Source organism: Anguilla rostrata, chromosome 16 (genome assembly GCF_018555375.3).
Source record: "Anguilla rostrata isolate EN2019 chromosome 16, ASM1855537v3, whole genome shotgun sequence".
Classification (NCBI taxonomy): Eukaryota; Metazoa; Chordata; class Actinopteri; order Anguilliformes; family Anguillidae; genus Anguilla; species Anguilla rostrata.
Window position 1 is genome coordinate 10,717,684 of NC_057948.1, and position 15,395 is coordinate 10,733,078.

At 46.0% G+C, this 15,395-nt stretch overlaps 1 protein-coding gene across 2 annotated transcripts in view; it reads left to right on the forward strand.

The window, feature by feature from the left end:
• Positions 1-15,395, forward strand: part of LOC135241881 (NT-3 growth factor receptor-like) — a 362,434-nt gene that overhangs the window by 12,110 nt on the left and 334,929 nt on the right. Inside the window, exons 1-2 of one of the 2 annotated variants that reach the window (XM_064312637.1) lie at positions 3,714-3,755; positions 13,711-13,851. The gene's annotated coding sequence lies outside the window, so the exon portion shown is untranslated. Of the gene's footprint in view, positions 1-3,713; positions 3,756-13,710; positions 13,852-15,395 lie in introns of those variants that run through there. The other variant, XM_064312636.1, reaches the window with a different exon arrangement.

Here is a 15,395-nt window from a genome sequence, read left to right on the forward strand (position 1 = left end):
CACTTTTTTCCACATCTCTGTTGATCAGTGCCTAAGGTTTTTGCACCACTGAACTCTCAAATGTGTATTCGTCTTTGCAATGAGGGGTTTATGCACTGCAACTATAGTATCGCCCTCTATGTAGTTGTCGACGGACTGTCCTTGCTGACAGTCTGATCACCTTCACTGACATTCTCAGTCACCTGAGGAAGAGTTACTCTCGTGTTGTTCCTTAATATCGCACAAATGCACAAAGCATCACGGTCCTGGAATGTATGCTTTCGACCAAAATTTCAGACCCAATTAATGACGTCTTTCCCATAGATCTAAACGCAGATAACTCTTTAGTCACTGTTCCTGTTGAAACACTAGCCATTTGAGCAGTCTTTGTGACTGAAGCTCCCGTCATCTGTGCCCCAAAAATGAACCCTCTTTTCAAGTCACTTCGATTTTTTTTTCACTTGCCATCTTGATCCAGAATCAATGTCAAGGTGAACAAAATAAGACACAACACTATTTGCCTTCAGAACAGAACAGCTAATGTAGGGGAAAAAATGGTAGAAGACAAATTATGAGACCATATTACATTTCTCCATTGCTCAGGGCTGCAGGTTTTGTGCTCCTTACACCAGGTCCTGCTTCTTTGTGCGTTAGACTTGGACACAGTTTCTGTACATAGTTTCCTGATGACTGACCTGCTTTAAATCCCAGCCTTGCGAAGCTCATGGTGTCCAGTTTTTGCTGAGACTGGGTCAGAGAGGAATCAGTCCAGCTTCTGTGGTAATTTATGTTGCTGTAGTTTTGGGGCGTTTAGCCACAGTCCTGTTAAGTGTCCGTCTGTCCAACAGCACGCTTCGACTTGCAACCAGTACCTCTTTGCCGATGCATGTTTGGCATATGTACCCATAATGTTCCTCTCTGTTCCCCTTGCCACCTTAAATTGGTTTGCTATTTTTGTGACTGGAACACCTGTGATGTTTTCGCGGGCTGTTTGACCTCTTTGGAACTCTGTTGCTTTGGAAACTCACTTATCAAAGTACTGATTGTTATAGCTCGTACTGCTCGTTGGTATTCAGCTTCGTATGACTCACCTGTGCGGCCACCTTTGTAGCTGTTGTTTAGAGCAGTGCTTCTCAGCCTTGGTCCTGGGGACCCCCGGTGTATGCTGGTTTTCATTCCAGCCACAGGTACGATCCTTGAATTTTAACAAGCTGTTGATTTTTTTTTTTTTTTTTAAATAAGGTGCTTTTCATATTTGGAGGGATTATTTGTCCTCTTAAGCCATATTATGTCAGAAATGGCCATGCATGCTATGATGAGTAAAAATCCCACGTTCACGTTCTCCTTGTTGTCCTATATCACAAACAATTGCATTCAAAAGTAAAAGAATTTTAACTGATCTAATGAAAGACATTAATAGGCTAGTTTATTTGTTTATGACTTCTGGAGACAACCCTTGTCTTGTTTCTTCTGAGAGTTCTTTGTCTTTCCTCATGGTGATGGAAAATGATTTTTCTCCAAGTAATTGTATTAGCATTATACTGTATGTATATGTATGTGTGCATGTGTGTATATATATATGAGAGAGAGAGAGCACATATGTTTGGTATTTTACCAGTCTTCTACGATCAGCCATGCATTTATTTGAAAATGCGGCTAAAATGGATGTCACAGAGATAATGTACGGATCACATGACCACAGTCAGAAGGGCTGGCCTGGGAGGGCTGCTGGGTTGCCCATTCCATTAAGACACCGATCAGGTGTACAGATGGGCCCCGCGATGTGGTGTCGAATTGCGCCGCGCACAGGGCTGGGAGGCATCGGCCCTCCGCTACGATAGCGTCCCGTCGTGCACCGGCGAACCCAAACGAGGCCCTGCAGGCCTGGCTGCGAAGCGTCTTCCTCAGACAGGGCCGTGTGACCCCGACTAGCGAACTGCGCTGGGCTAAGGAGCGGCGGATGACATCACAGGCTTCGGAGGATCGAGCCTGAGCTCGTCTGGATCGGCGGTGGGGGTTTGTGGCAGTAGGCGCTGGTAAATGCGCTCTTCTGGATCGGCGGTGGGGGTTTGTGGCAGTTGGCGCTGGTAAATGCAGTTGGTCATTCCAAATTGAGATGAAAGTGAAAAACAGAGTGCTCGAAAAATTCAAATGATGGAAGGGGCTTTAGAAGAAAAAAAAAAAGAGAACCGTTCAATGAGGAAAAAGCCGAAACCCGGCTAGCTTCGGGCGCACGAGCACAGAGCAGGAGAGTGAGTGAAAACCCTCCGTACAGAGTGGGCCTATCAAAGATACAAACTAAAAAATAAGGAGACACCAGCTGATTTCGACCACACAGGGTCTTCCTCGGGGCATAATGAGAGGGTGTGCTCATTCTAAATTGGGGAGACAAAGGAGTTGCCTGGGTATTTTGTTACAACCGTGTCTTGCATACTGTCGCACAACTTTATTTAAACGGGATTGTTTCTCATTTGTGGATATAGTGACAGCTGGAGAACACAAGGCCAGAACAGAACTCAATGTGTCTGACATCCTGCCTGTAGCTGGCCCTGGGGCTCCAGTGGTCGTTGGCCTGCATACTTATTGGAGTGGGAGGAAACAGCACCCCCTGGTGTCAGGGTGATGGATCAACATAGCTCTTGCTTCTTTACCTTTGGCTTGAGCTCAGAGTTCCTAGTGTGTGGTCCAGCGCTTTTTTGAACCAATGAAAGACAAGGAGGCCCTTTGTGTAGAACGCCCGAGTTATAACTAATTTATGAACCCAGATGGTAAGTGCTAACTGACGCCTTGCATCCCTCCCCGCTGCCTCCGTTCTCCTTTCTCTCACCCTCCTCCTCCTCCCTACATTATCTGCAGATGAGATTAGTCATCGAGGTCCACATATTCATCACCATGTGCTCTCCCGAGTCAGTATTTGTTAGTCAAATTGCTAACCGTACTGCCCCGGCCCCACCTTCCCAAAAGCCTCTGCTGAAATCCTGTTCCTCGGCTGCTGATTGGCCGGCTCGGTGCGTTCAGCGGCTGATTAGCTCCGCTTGCGGTGACTCATCCTCCGGTTCAGGTCGTGCGTACGGCTCTCATAGGCCCTGGCCTCCCGGCCACGCCCCCAGGCCCTTGCTCCAGAGGAATGAAACTTGCCTAAATAGAACAGACATTCAGATGCTTTGCAAAAAAAATACTGTACCTCATGCAATATGCATGAGAATGAGTCTGGAGCCTTAGGAGTTTGGCAGTGCTACCCCACCAGCTGCATGTTCTCCTGGGGCGTAGGTGGAAGTGAGAAGCGACACTTGATGTGTGTGTGTGCGTGCGTTTTGTGTGAGTGTGCGTGTGTGTGTGTGTGTGCGTGCGTGTGTGTGTTTTGTGTGAGTGTATGTGTGTGTGTGTGTATGTGCGCGTGCATTTTGTGTGCCTGTGTGTGTGTTTGTGGTTGTGCGTATGTTTTTATGTGTGTGTGTGTTTGTGTGCGTGTGTGTTTGCCCTGCTAGCCATGGCTCTTCATTTCAATGAAAAGAGACCTACTTTTTCAGCTTCCTGTAGGTGGTCTGATCACCTGCAAACACCAATTATTATGCATAAAACTTCACCTCTGCACATCAGTTTGTGCTTTTGTGCATGCTGCTAGGTTGTTTAGAGAGTTAAAAGCAAGCCTGGGACTTTTAACAAGTTATCCTCCATCTGAAAGAATTTAGCATGAGTCATCTTGAGTTTCTGCTTTAAGATTTAAGAAAAAAATCGAAAAGGATGAAGCTGCTTATCTCTGTTCACTCCCTCAGGTAGGCATCTTCGCCCTGCTAATTGGTGCAAACTGCCTTTCCCTGTGTGACACAGTGTTACTGGGGCCAGATTTTGGGGCCACTGGATTTCTGACTGCACATGAAAGAAAATTACACTTAGGTTCTGATAATCTGAAAATTAACTGTCTGGCTTGTGTCAGACACGTTGCTTGCCCAATTAGCCAATCCGCAGGCAGCAAATGTCAGGAAGCAGCCTGGCCAGTGAAGCTTTTCAGGGACCAGGGTGGTAGTGTGGCATGATGGGTAGGGAAGTGGGCATGTAACTCATGTTGTAGTTTTGATTCCTTTGTGGGGACCTGCCATTGCATCCCTGAGCAAATAAATATCCAGCTATATAAATTGACATGTGGAAATAAAAGCTGCTAAATAATTCTGAATTTGCTAAATGCTGCAATGTAATGTGATCGTGGAAATAACGGACAGCTCCGTATATCCAGCAGAGGGCAGTAGTTGTAGGTCGACGGGGACAAAATATTCCGTTGCCTGAAATGGCTTGATCTAGTGCCGCATGTTTATGTACAAATCGAGAAAGACATATTCGTTTTTTTATTAGGACATAATAAAAAAAAACAGCTTGGCATACAATTTGATTGTCAATCATACTGGGTGACCACAGCAAAATGATAACAATACTATCTATCTACTATCCGTGTGTGTGTGTGTATGCACACTAATAACAAGTAGGCCTGCGTCATGGTTTGCGAAGGGAACCCGCATCCATCGTGGCCTACAATATAATCAGAAAAGACATTCTCCATAGCCAGTCATATTAATGTACTACGGTTTTATAATTGTATGAAACAACTGGCCTGTCCAAACAATCAAACAGTGAGGCAAAACAGTGCTTTCTCGAGTAGCAATGACAACTTCCGTACAGCATCCATCAATAATTAACAGCTCTACAAACACAAAGCAACTCGCGATTGGAATACCGTTAAACGCGAAACTCAATGGGTTAACGGTATAATTTGTTTAACGTTGTGTATCATGGATAAAATAATGTGTTATCTCATTTAATCTAAGAGTGTGGGCTAGTGTATAAATGATTAATACGTTTATTGAGGTCAATTCAGGTCCAATTACTTATGTTCACACATGCGAACGTGCTTACCTGCTTTCGTTGAACAGCTCGCCAAATTAAACACCTATGTAGGCAATATTTTGTCAGACATCAAAGGGGTGCACGTGTACTTTTTCGTTATTTGAGGTCCTCCCTAATTATTGGAATTGAGATTCCCCCTAACAACTACACATACATCAAAATAATTAAATTAACTGGTCAGAACTGCACTATTTGTCTCGTGAGCATATGTGCGATGAACACCCGCTTTGTGCCGAGGCTTATCGCTGATTCATTGCATGGTGGGACTTTCCTTTTAAAGAATGTGACAGTGAGCGTGAAAGCTTGATACATCAATGTATTTATTTTGTACACTTCCTGCAATTGTGGTTGGTTTTCAAGGCACTTCTGCAGGCTTCAACAGCTAAGGTGCTGTACACATGCCTTAGCAATAGATGGCAGTATTCAACTTAAAACTGGAAACACATGTAAATTCATCGAAGAAGAAACACACGCACGCACACAATGTATATTATATGTAACATTTGTAAGAATGCTTTATTTTAGTGATGTAGGCCGATAGCCTGCGTGTTTAACAGTAACTTGAATTATTTCATTAACCAAAAGAAAACACACATATCCCTAACAAAGAAGACCCGGAAATTCACTTTTTTCCGCTATAGGGGACACGGGTCTATAGTCTTAATCTCAAGGGATAAATATAAATAAAAATAAAATATTTTTGAAAATATTTTCACTGCATCTTGTTTTTATTATCAAGACACTTGTATTATGTTTAAAAAATACTTTTTTCTGCCGGATCTCAGGAGGATAGACCTTTTGGATCAAAAATAACATATGGTGTAGTACATTTTAATTACATCGAAATCACAGTTAATAGGAGTGAGTGACATTCATAATTCATTATTTTTCGTAATAACTGATATGTCCCCCTTAGAGGTATGTTATTGGCTTATTTTAATGTCCGTTGGTTTAAATGAATGGATGTATAAGATGCTTTATTATATACTTAATGTGTTTTTCTTAAAATGACCTGGGTCAAATCATTATTTTAAATATATTACGCAAATGAACAATAAAAAACAAAACATCTTCTGTCGACAATAGGCTCTTACGGACAAAATTCTGCGACTGTATCTTTTGTTTGTTATATTGAACATTCTGTAATAATTTTAACAAACGTTTAATTGCCTACATAGCCTATATACCATGGCTGACAATGTACGTAAACACACTGAAGTAGAGGAGAGTCGCTATAAATCTATCGCATCATAAATGTAACACGGTCAATAACATTTTGTATACTGCTGCTACAGTAACTATTTCAGGTCAATTCAGTCCTCTACCTCGTGCCACAAGGAGCAATTCGATTACCTTCGTGAGAAATATTTCTATAAATCTGGTTTTGAGTAAGATAAGTAAAAATCTGTTCCGGGATTATTTTCCGGATATAAGACATTATTTCTATTTACATAATTTATTATTTTTTATATAAATCAAAGTATACATCATTTTAAGCAGTCACTTAAAAAGTGAGTATAGTTTTCTGAGTGAATTCTGGTATGAATTGTTTGCTAGGTGACCGAAAATACGCGATGTCCCCGTCGAAAATGTAAACGCTGTTACAATTATGCCGCCTCTGTTACAGTAAACGACTTGCTTTTTTGCTGGTATATGTTTACAGAATATCATCTAAAGAGAAAACGAGTGGGTTGGCCCTCATGGAGAGGGTTTCCGATTTGGACATTACGACAGTAGCTGGAGTAGGCCTACATGCAGTGTCCTTTTAGGGACACCTTAGAGATTTTAAATCGTATTTTATATTTGTTAAAGAGATTAATTGTATTAATCAACGTGTTCGACTTCTTTAATTAGTTCAGTGTTCAATGTTAAACGTATTCAGCTAATTTGCTTGCGGCGTTGACATAACGTCATCCTCTGGATGCTCCAAGTGATTATTGTAAAATTAACAGCCACCTGGGCACAGGCATAAGCACACAAGAGATCGATCTGTATAGTCGGCTATTTGCTTTGTAAAAGCTTTCCTGGGTGTTAAGAAAAAACATAAGCAGCTTTCTTCATCGATTTAGACGTTACCACGACTCAATTCATTGTAAGTTTCGAAGTTGCTTGTGAGTCAATGTGTGCCACAGTCTTTTTTCATAAAATCCTATGCTTCATAACCTGAGGATGTGGCGGGTCTCACATTACCATTGATAATGTGTTTCGTTAACATTAGTATGTGCAGGAAAAAAAAAAAACATTCATACGCGCATTATTGTGCGTTTTCATTTACTGTTATAATCATTCCGCCCCTCTGTTACAATAATACGGACTAGACCGTTAGAATGTAACACCCAGCTGCTTGTGCTTTGATTTAAAAGAATCCGACTTGAACAAGTTATGAACTTAATTGAAACGGATAATGGCTACGGACATGTCAAAGCTGTTTGAAGTAAAAATTAATGGTGTTAGGCTAAATATTTTCTGAGTAAATAAGTAGGCCTAAAGTCTAAAAATGGTTATATTTATAGCGACTTTCCTCTATCAACTTTTTCTGCTTGGATTCCTTTGTAAAACAACAGTAAGCAAATGCGCATTTTTGTTACGTAGAGAATCATGTCAGAAACGTCGGAAAATCTGCTGCAAAGCCGCCTGTGTGCACTTGTCCGTGCTGGTGCCCCGGGCAATGTGCAGTCGCCTGTGGAAGCTGGGGGTTGGCGCTTGGTCATCTCACTCAGAATCGTTCACTCTCACACTAGTCCAGTGTTAGACTCCAGTCCAGTCAGACAAATGCCGGTGACGACTTATTAAATAACAGAGTTATACTGACATATCGCGCACAAAATACACACAAAAGGGGGAAATAATAGGATTATGATTCATTTGTAATAATCAATACATCCTCGGTGTCACCGATCAATTATCATTCAATGCTGTCGTGCAAAGATGTTACAGCCTATTCCTTGCGTCTTGAAGTAGGCTACTCATCATGCGCAGTTTGAACATACTGCTCGCCAGAAAATATGTCAGACGCTCGGTGTTCGTTCTCCGTCGCTAATTAATTTCCAATTTCCTATAGAAATCCTGTTTTTTGCATGATAAAAAGGCTGCTGAGTTATGCACAATGACCCTCAAGGCCGTACGGAATCACAGCGCCTATTCCTCACTGGCTCGCTCTAGGCCAGGGTTCATAATTCAGCAAGAGTTGCCATGGTGGTATCCATGGAAACACCCTACACCATGCGCCGAGAGTAGAAGGTAACGCCCACTCTTATTGTTCGGTGTCTGCGATGCATATTCATAGCAGTAGGAAAGCTAAGGCAGAAATGCTTGGGCAACCCTCCACGCTCCAGGCGTCCATTCATTCTTAACTCAGCCACAGTGCACGGAACAAAAACCACGAGCCATCTCTGTTGGCCTTCGGGTCAATCCCGCTGTTCTGACAGTTCCATCGGATTTTATTAGAACAGCTGATATTGTGATTTCAGGATTCTTGTCGCGCACGTTAGGCTGTGAGCAGTAGTTATTAGGCTGTTAAATTGACTGCAACATTAATGGTTATGAACAATACATATATATATATATGTTGAATATGTTAAAATACAAAACTGTAACGAATGATTTATCTGTATTTCGCATTATTGGCATATATTATACATATATATGTAAATTGTTTCTATATTGCATTTTGAAATACACATAAATCTGAAATATATGGTGTATTGTATGCACCATCTTGTAAGAAAGGCTGTAATCGTTTATTTGGGCTTGTTATGGGCTATAACTATACATTTTCTTATTTTTATAAGACTTAACTTCTAGCTAATTGAAACATTTATGCACCCCTGTGAGAGATTGTAGTGAACAGTGACTCTTTCCAAGTCTCTTCTTGCATCCAGTCTGCTTGTCTTCTCCCCCACTTTTTTCTTTTTCACCTCAGTTAGGAACTGCCGACTCTGCCTCTTCACTTAGCACTGCACCGCCCCCACCTGCGCACCAGGACGCCCACGCCCGCATGCCAGGAGCGCTGCAGCTGAAGTGTGCGCACTCCTGTACACTCACTGGCGAGGCAGTGACGATTTAACACACTGCAGTCCGCACAGCGTAACACAGGAAAGACAGTGACTATTTTACACCCCATGGTCAATACAGTTCTACAGGACAGCCAGTGACTATTTTACACCCTATGGGCAACTTAGTACTAAAGGAGAACCAGTAACTATTTTACACCCTACAGTCCACACAGACTAAAACAGGGAAGACAGTGACTATTTTACACCCCATGGTCCATACTGTACTACAGGAGATCAGTCTGCCTCCCCCCTATGCAGGAAGAAGGGCTTTGGACTTAAGCCTCAAAATAAAACGCATGATTTTCTTGTTTTTGGTTTTGTTTTTATTTTTATTTGCAGGAGACCTTCGTAAATGCACAGATGGCAATCAAGGGATAGCAATAAGCTAAAATACAGACCCGTTTCCCGCTTGAGGAAATGTCCTCCGCGCGTTCCAGCGGTCCTTTAGACGGGTTTGTGTGCCCGTGTGCAGCAGGAGACATGTGACTGTGACTCGGGAGCGATGCTTCGTCACAGCATGTAGGGGCGGGGACAGGGACTGGGGGGGGACGAGCTCCGGTCGCTGAGGTAGACTGTGACTTGTTGTCAGAGAGTTTGTATTTACAACAACAAAATCACTAGTCTTCCACAGCGCCCAGGACCACCTCGGCCTTCGACGCCCGCGACGCCGACGCTCGCAAACCTGGAGCGCAAAACAAACGAAAAGCACGACGCGTTAAAACAGGCTAGCTGACGCTAGCGCCGCGCCGTGCGGCACAGGCCGGCGTCGCGACGAGTCGAACGCTCCCTCCTCTTCTTCCTCGACACTTCATCTGTCCAAAATGGCCGCCGAGGCTGCGCCGTTTCTCTCCGGGAGCGGAAGCCGTGTGCGTCAGCGCGGCCGCGAGCCAGGGAAGGGCTGCGCGCACAGGATTTACGGCACAGGTGAGCGCAAAGCTTATTACTGCCGGCTGGACCGGCAGGGTCTACGAACGCGCGGAGTACCTGCCGCAGGGGCGATAAACCCGGGCCTTTAAAAAAAGCCCCGGCCACAGGATGCGCATCACAGAGGCTTTACGAAGCGGAGAGCGGCCAATAACACCGCGCTTTCCACACGCGGCCAATAACACCGCTCCTTCCACACACGGCAGATAGAGACACCGGACACAAAACAATTAATGTGTGTCTGTGCGTGTGTATTAGTGTGTGTGTGTGACTGTTTGTGGGTGTGCGTGTGTGTCTGTGCGTGGGTGTGTGTGTGTATATCTGTCCGTGGGGGTTTGTGTGTGTGTGTGTGTGTGTGTGTGTGTGAGACTGATGGTGGGTATTTGTGTGGGTGTGTCAGTGTTTGTGTGGTTGTGTGTGTGTGTGGTGAGAGTGTGTGTCTGGGTTTTTGTGTGGTGTGTGTGTGTGTGTCTGTGGTGAGTGTGGTTGTGTGTGTGTGTATGTGTGTGTGTGTGGTTGTGTGTGTGTGTGTGTGTGTGTGTGTGTGTGTGGTGATGAGGGAAGGTTTCAGGTTTGCTCCGTTTAGAAACGTTATTCAATCAACTATTTACATTACACAATCATGGCAATGCTAATGTTGAAATTCCTGTTATAAACTGAAGTGGGAATACATAAATAGATATGCATGCATTTGAACATACACCACAGCAAATGAACATAAACAATAAACAAGCACAACACGCACACAGCTGGATGGAAATGAGACCATGTCTTCCCCATTACTGTGTGACTGCAGACTGATTTCAAAACTTAAAACTAATATAAAATGTACATAAACAGTATGAATACAGTCGATTCAAGAATCTGCACGCGTCTCTCACGGTGTCTCATTGCTTTCGTAAGACAGTTACAACATGTGGAAACAAAGTGTAATATTTATTTTGTAACATTATTTGTAAGTAATGGTTTGTGCACAGAGCAATACTGCTTAGAAACAGGATGTTTGATTAACTCTTACTCTATGGGATTTACCGTAGAACGCTGTCTCAGCCAATCAGCACCCAGTATCGAAGCCACCCGTTTCATACAATGTAATACAATACGATACAATACGATATGACACAATACCCACAGGGCTGCCTCCAGCCGACTGAAGCAAGCGACCAGTTCACTCCAGATCGGCTCCTCAAAATGAAAAAACGGACAAAAAAAAACACCCGTTTCGAAGGAGCTAATAGAACGATAATACCACTTTAAGACTGAGTTAATAACATGGTAATAACATGTTAATATGCAGCGCTTCCTTTCCACGTGGGGGGTGAGGGTGGGGAGGAGAGGTACAGCAGGCACGTTTCCCTCGCCGGCAGCCCACTTCCTGTTTGGAACGCTGCCGCTCGCGTCCGGGTAACGCTCGTCCCCGCAAAGCCGAGAAACGGCGGGCGCTGGCACTTTAACAAAACTGCCCGGTGACGGGCAGGCCCTCTAACCACTCAGAGCCTGCCCGGCTCCCATTGGCTGACGCGGGGGGGGGAAAATTGATATACGAGAGAGGGGACAAAATGTCAAAAGACCGAACGCAAAATGGCACCTTTGAGCCCCATCGCGCTGAAGACTCGCGTGTCCCGAAAAGTCTCAAAATGTTATTAAGACATCTCATTCTCCGCCCTCTCCTCACTTGAACCCGGCCTCCTTCGGCGGACCCCCCTCCGTTACCGGCTGATTTTGACCGGCGGATCTGGCGGTAAATATTTTCGCTAGACCGGCGCGGAGGGCGGGTTGTTTACGGTCGAGCGAAGGCCGCGAAGCGAAGTGCGATCGGCGGACCTGTCCGCCCGGAAGACCCCCCGCGGCGACGCGCGCGCTCTCCTTTTTATCCGGAACGTTCTGTGACACCTGAACTCCTGTTCTATGCAAAATGAGCAAAAGGAGCGGCCTTCGACAAGCGCGTCTAATATTAGACGTGCCTTTAGAAGGTCACCGTGACAGGCCGCTAATAATGTTTTGGTTACGCGTGCCCGTGTTCCTGCCATCGTCATGGCGACGGGGTCACAGCGCGATCGTTAGAGATGGAAATGGGGGGAGGGGGGACGAGGGCAGCTCAGTGGCGTAGCAGATAAAGAGGCTGTTACCCGAAGGTGGCTGCCTTGTAAGCATTGTCGGGGAATAGTTAATCTACATGTAGTAAAACCAGTAGTTTAATTATGTTCTACAGCATTTTGCTGGTAGTTCAATTATATTCAAATTTGTGTAGTGCTTGTAGTACTTAATTACCTTTTTGTCATTTTGAGGTGTAGTTAACCACAGGAACTACCGACTACATTTGGCCCTAAAATATTATCTTTCCAAAAATATATCCAAAATAGCACCTCCATAATCTCTTTTCCCTGTAATCCTGATTGGTGAGAAGCACTCTGCTCCTCCACAGTTGGCAACAGTTAATTGCCACACATTGCTGGCTGTCCCCACTGAGCTGCATAGTGCTTCTCCCCGTGTGCAAAAAGAAGGAATTGTTCACGGGCGTGCTACGTCTGGGGAACATAATAATGATCATTTTATGAAGATTTTTTTTTTTTTACAAAGTAGTCTGAACTACATTTTTTGAGTAATCCCTTGTTTTGCGAGCTACATTTCTCGTTAGCGTAACTTGGCTGTAGTTTCAGCCGCTTTCATGGTGAAGTAATTGCCGGTTTGTCCGATTACGCTTGAAAGACTGGCTTCCCCAAACGCTGCTCATGCGGACGGCGCCGGGGAGGAGGGTGTCACGCAGAGCGCTAGGCTACAGCAGGGGCGCTATATGAGCGCGCGCGCGTGCATGAGGGGCTCCGGGCGAGGGCGGTGTCGGAGAGCGCGATCGCGGGCCCTCGCCGCAGCCGCAGCCGGAAGCCGCGGGGCGGAACCACGCGTGGCGAGCGCCGCTCCTCCTCCTCCGCCGGCGCCGTGCCGGTTCACCGTCTCTCCCGCTCGTCGGGGTCGCGGGGCCGAGCCGATCCGGGCCGTGGGCCGGCGTCCGAGACGCGCGCCTCATAAAGGGCCGGGCCGGCCAGCCCGCGGAGCGACGGGCCCGAGACACTTACAATCAGGTTAGGGAGCGTGCGCTGTGAGGAGAGATAGAAGAGGGGGGGGGGGAGAGAGCAGGAAGGAGAGGAGGGAGAGAGAGAGAGGGGGGAGGAGGAGGGGAGAGAGAGAGAGAGGGGGAGGGGGGGAGAGAGAGAGGGGGGAGAGAGAGAGGGGAGAGAGAGGGGAGAGAGAGAGGGGGAGAGGGGGAGGAGAGGGAAGGGGAGAGAGAGAGAGAGGGAGAGAGAGAGAGAGAGGGGAGGGAGAGAGAGAGAGGGAAAGGGGAGGGGGAGAGAGAGAGAAAGAGAGGGGGAGAGAGAGAGAGGGGGAGGGAGAGAGAGAAAGAGGAGAGAGAGAGAGAGAGAGAAAGAGAGGGAGAGAGAGAGAGGGAGAGCGGGAGAGAGAGAGGGGGGAGACCTTGGCTTGCTGCTGGCCACCAGCTACCTGTCGACCCCATGCATGCTAAACTGCAGGGAACTTGTCTTGTTAGCCAGGGCTGGTGCCGGACTCCCCAGAATGTGTTTAATTAGCTGAAGCCCCTTTACAGGGAGGAAGGGGGCTATAGATGGGTCTTTCGTGGCACCTATGCCCCCCCCCCCCTTCCAATTCTGGCACACTCACTCCTGGACCCTTCACTGACCCAGACAGAGAAAAGTTGAAGGTGACATTTGTGCAGAGGAACAAAAGGTCTGAGCCCCCTACGAGCTCGGTCGGCTTCAGCTCTGAGGATGACTGCTTTAAAGGCCAAGAACATCTATTTTCAACCAACCACCCTCTCGCCCTTTCTCCCCGAAACCAGCGCTGCTCCTGCGGTCCGTCAGAACCACACCGGGCGTGCCCACTCACCTGTCAGGCCCCGCCCCACGAAGCCGCAAAACCCCCGGCACGGAACGCTGGAGCTGACCTGCAAGGAATCGTGGGATACGCAGGTGAAGACACAGTGAGCGATGAAGCTGTTGATTTATTTCTCGGAAACAGGGACAAGTAGAGCCACAGAGCAATCCAAATCGTGATGAAGCCAAAACAGAAATTTGAATAGCTAAAACTAAAAACTAAAATAAAAAAATGTGATTTTTCTAAACGTATATCTGCCAATCTGAGTGAAATACGACAGTGGCCTCAATTAATGCATCTGTCACAAACGTACTTCACTGTTTAATACATTTAAGATGCGCATACACACAATTACTTTTTTAATTTGCCAACTAATTAGCCCGTGACAAATGGCAGCAATGTCATGTAATGTAAGCAGATGCATCCGCCAACAGGTGGCCAATGTTTTAGTAAATCGCACACAAAGTCCTTACATATCAGAATCTTTCCTTTTAAGAAACGTTGCCGTCTCTTCGTAACAAGCGCTATCAACATACACCATCATGTGTTTTATTTTTTTTTCTAGCGCACCGTTTATAAAGATCTCATCAGCCCCCCAAAACCCCCCCTTTTTTCGTAATAACAATAGCGAGATAGTCGAGGGCTTTGAGGAGCCGCGGCAGTCCCGAGCTCAGGTTACGCCGGCTATTTATTTTGCGCGAGGCGCTGCTCGCGTTAGCGCGCACAAAGAGAGAGAGAGAGAGAGAGAGCCGTATTGAGCCGTGCCGCAGAGACAGGAGCGCGCTCAGTCTGACAGGGCGATCCCCGGCTCCGGAGAGAGGGGGTCATTAGCGGCCGGCTCGGCGTCGGCTCCGGGGGAGCCAGCGCATTAGCTCAGGAGTCAGGCTGTGACAGGGAAATTAGCCTGGATCAAATGCGTTTCTCCTATTAAAAAAATATACTAGCCGTAATGGGGGTTGGTTTCCATTCTCCCCCGAACCCCGGAGTCCGCCCTCCGCGCGCTTTCTTTTTTTTTCTTTTTTGTACATTTTCTCAAGAGCGTCGCGGAAGAGAAAGAAAGAAAGAAAGAAAGAACAGAAAGAAAGGAGGAAAAAAAAAGTTCCTTTTCCCCTCCAGTGAGAATCTCAGTAGAAATGACAGGAGCGGCTTTGAATCATAATGCATTATTAAAGTCGGTTAAATGATGGCTTCCTGTGAGAGGGGGGGGGGGGGGAGGAGAGGGGGAGGGGGGGTGGAGTGGTGGTGGGGGGGTTACTGAGAGAGAATCTGGCAAGCTGATGGGAGCCTCACCTATGCCCTACTGCTTTTTAAATTAAGACTGATGTGCAGTCAGAGCTCTAGGAGCCATTTGCTTCCGAGAACAAATAAATAAATAAATAAATAAAATAAACAGGCTGTGCTTGATCAGCTGTTGATTCTCCACACACAAGCATCTTCGTAACAAGAGGGGGAAAACCCCCCCACCCCCCCACCCCACAAATGTACAAATCTCTCTACAGGCGCTAAAATAAACATTTAGCTCGTTTTCAGATGCAGTGAGTCGCAAAATGTTGAGAACAAAGGGAACAAATCCCCTTCACAGGCATCGGAGTGAAAGCTAGATTTTCCCCGACGGTTTTAGTTTTTATGATTTTTTTTCTCACCGAGTTA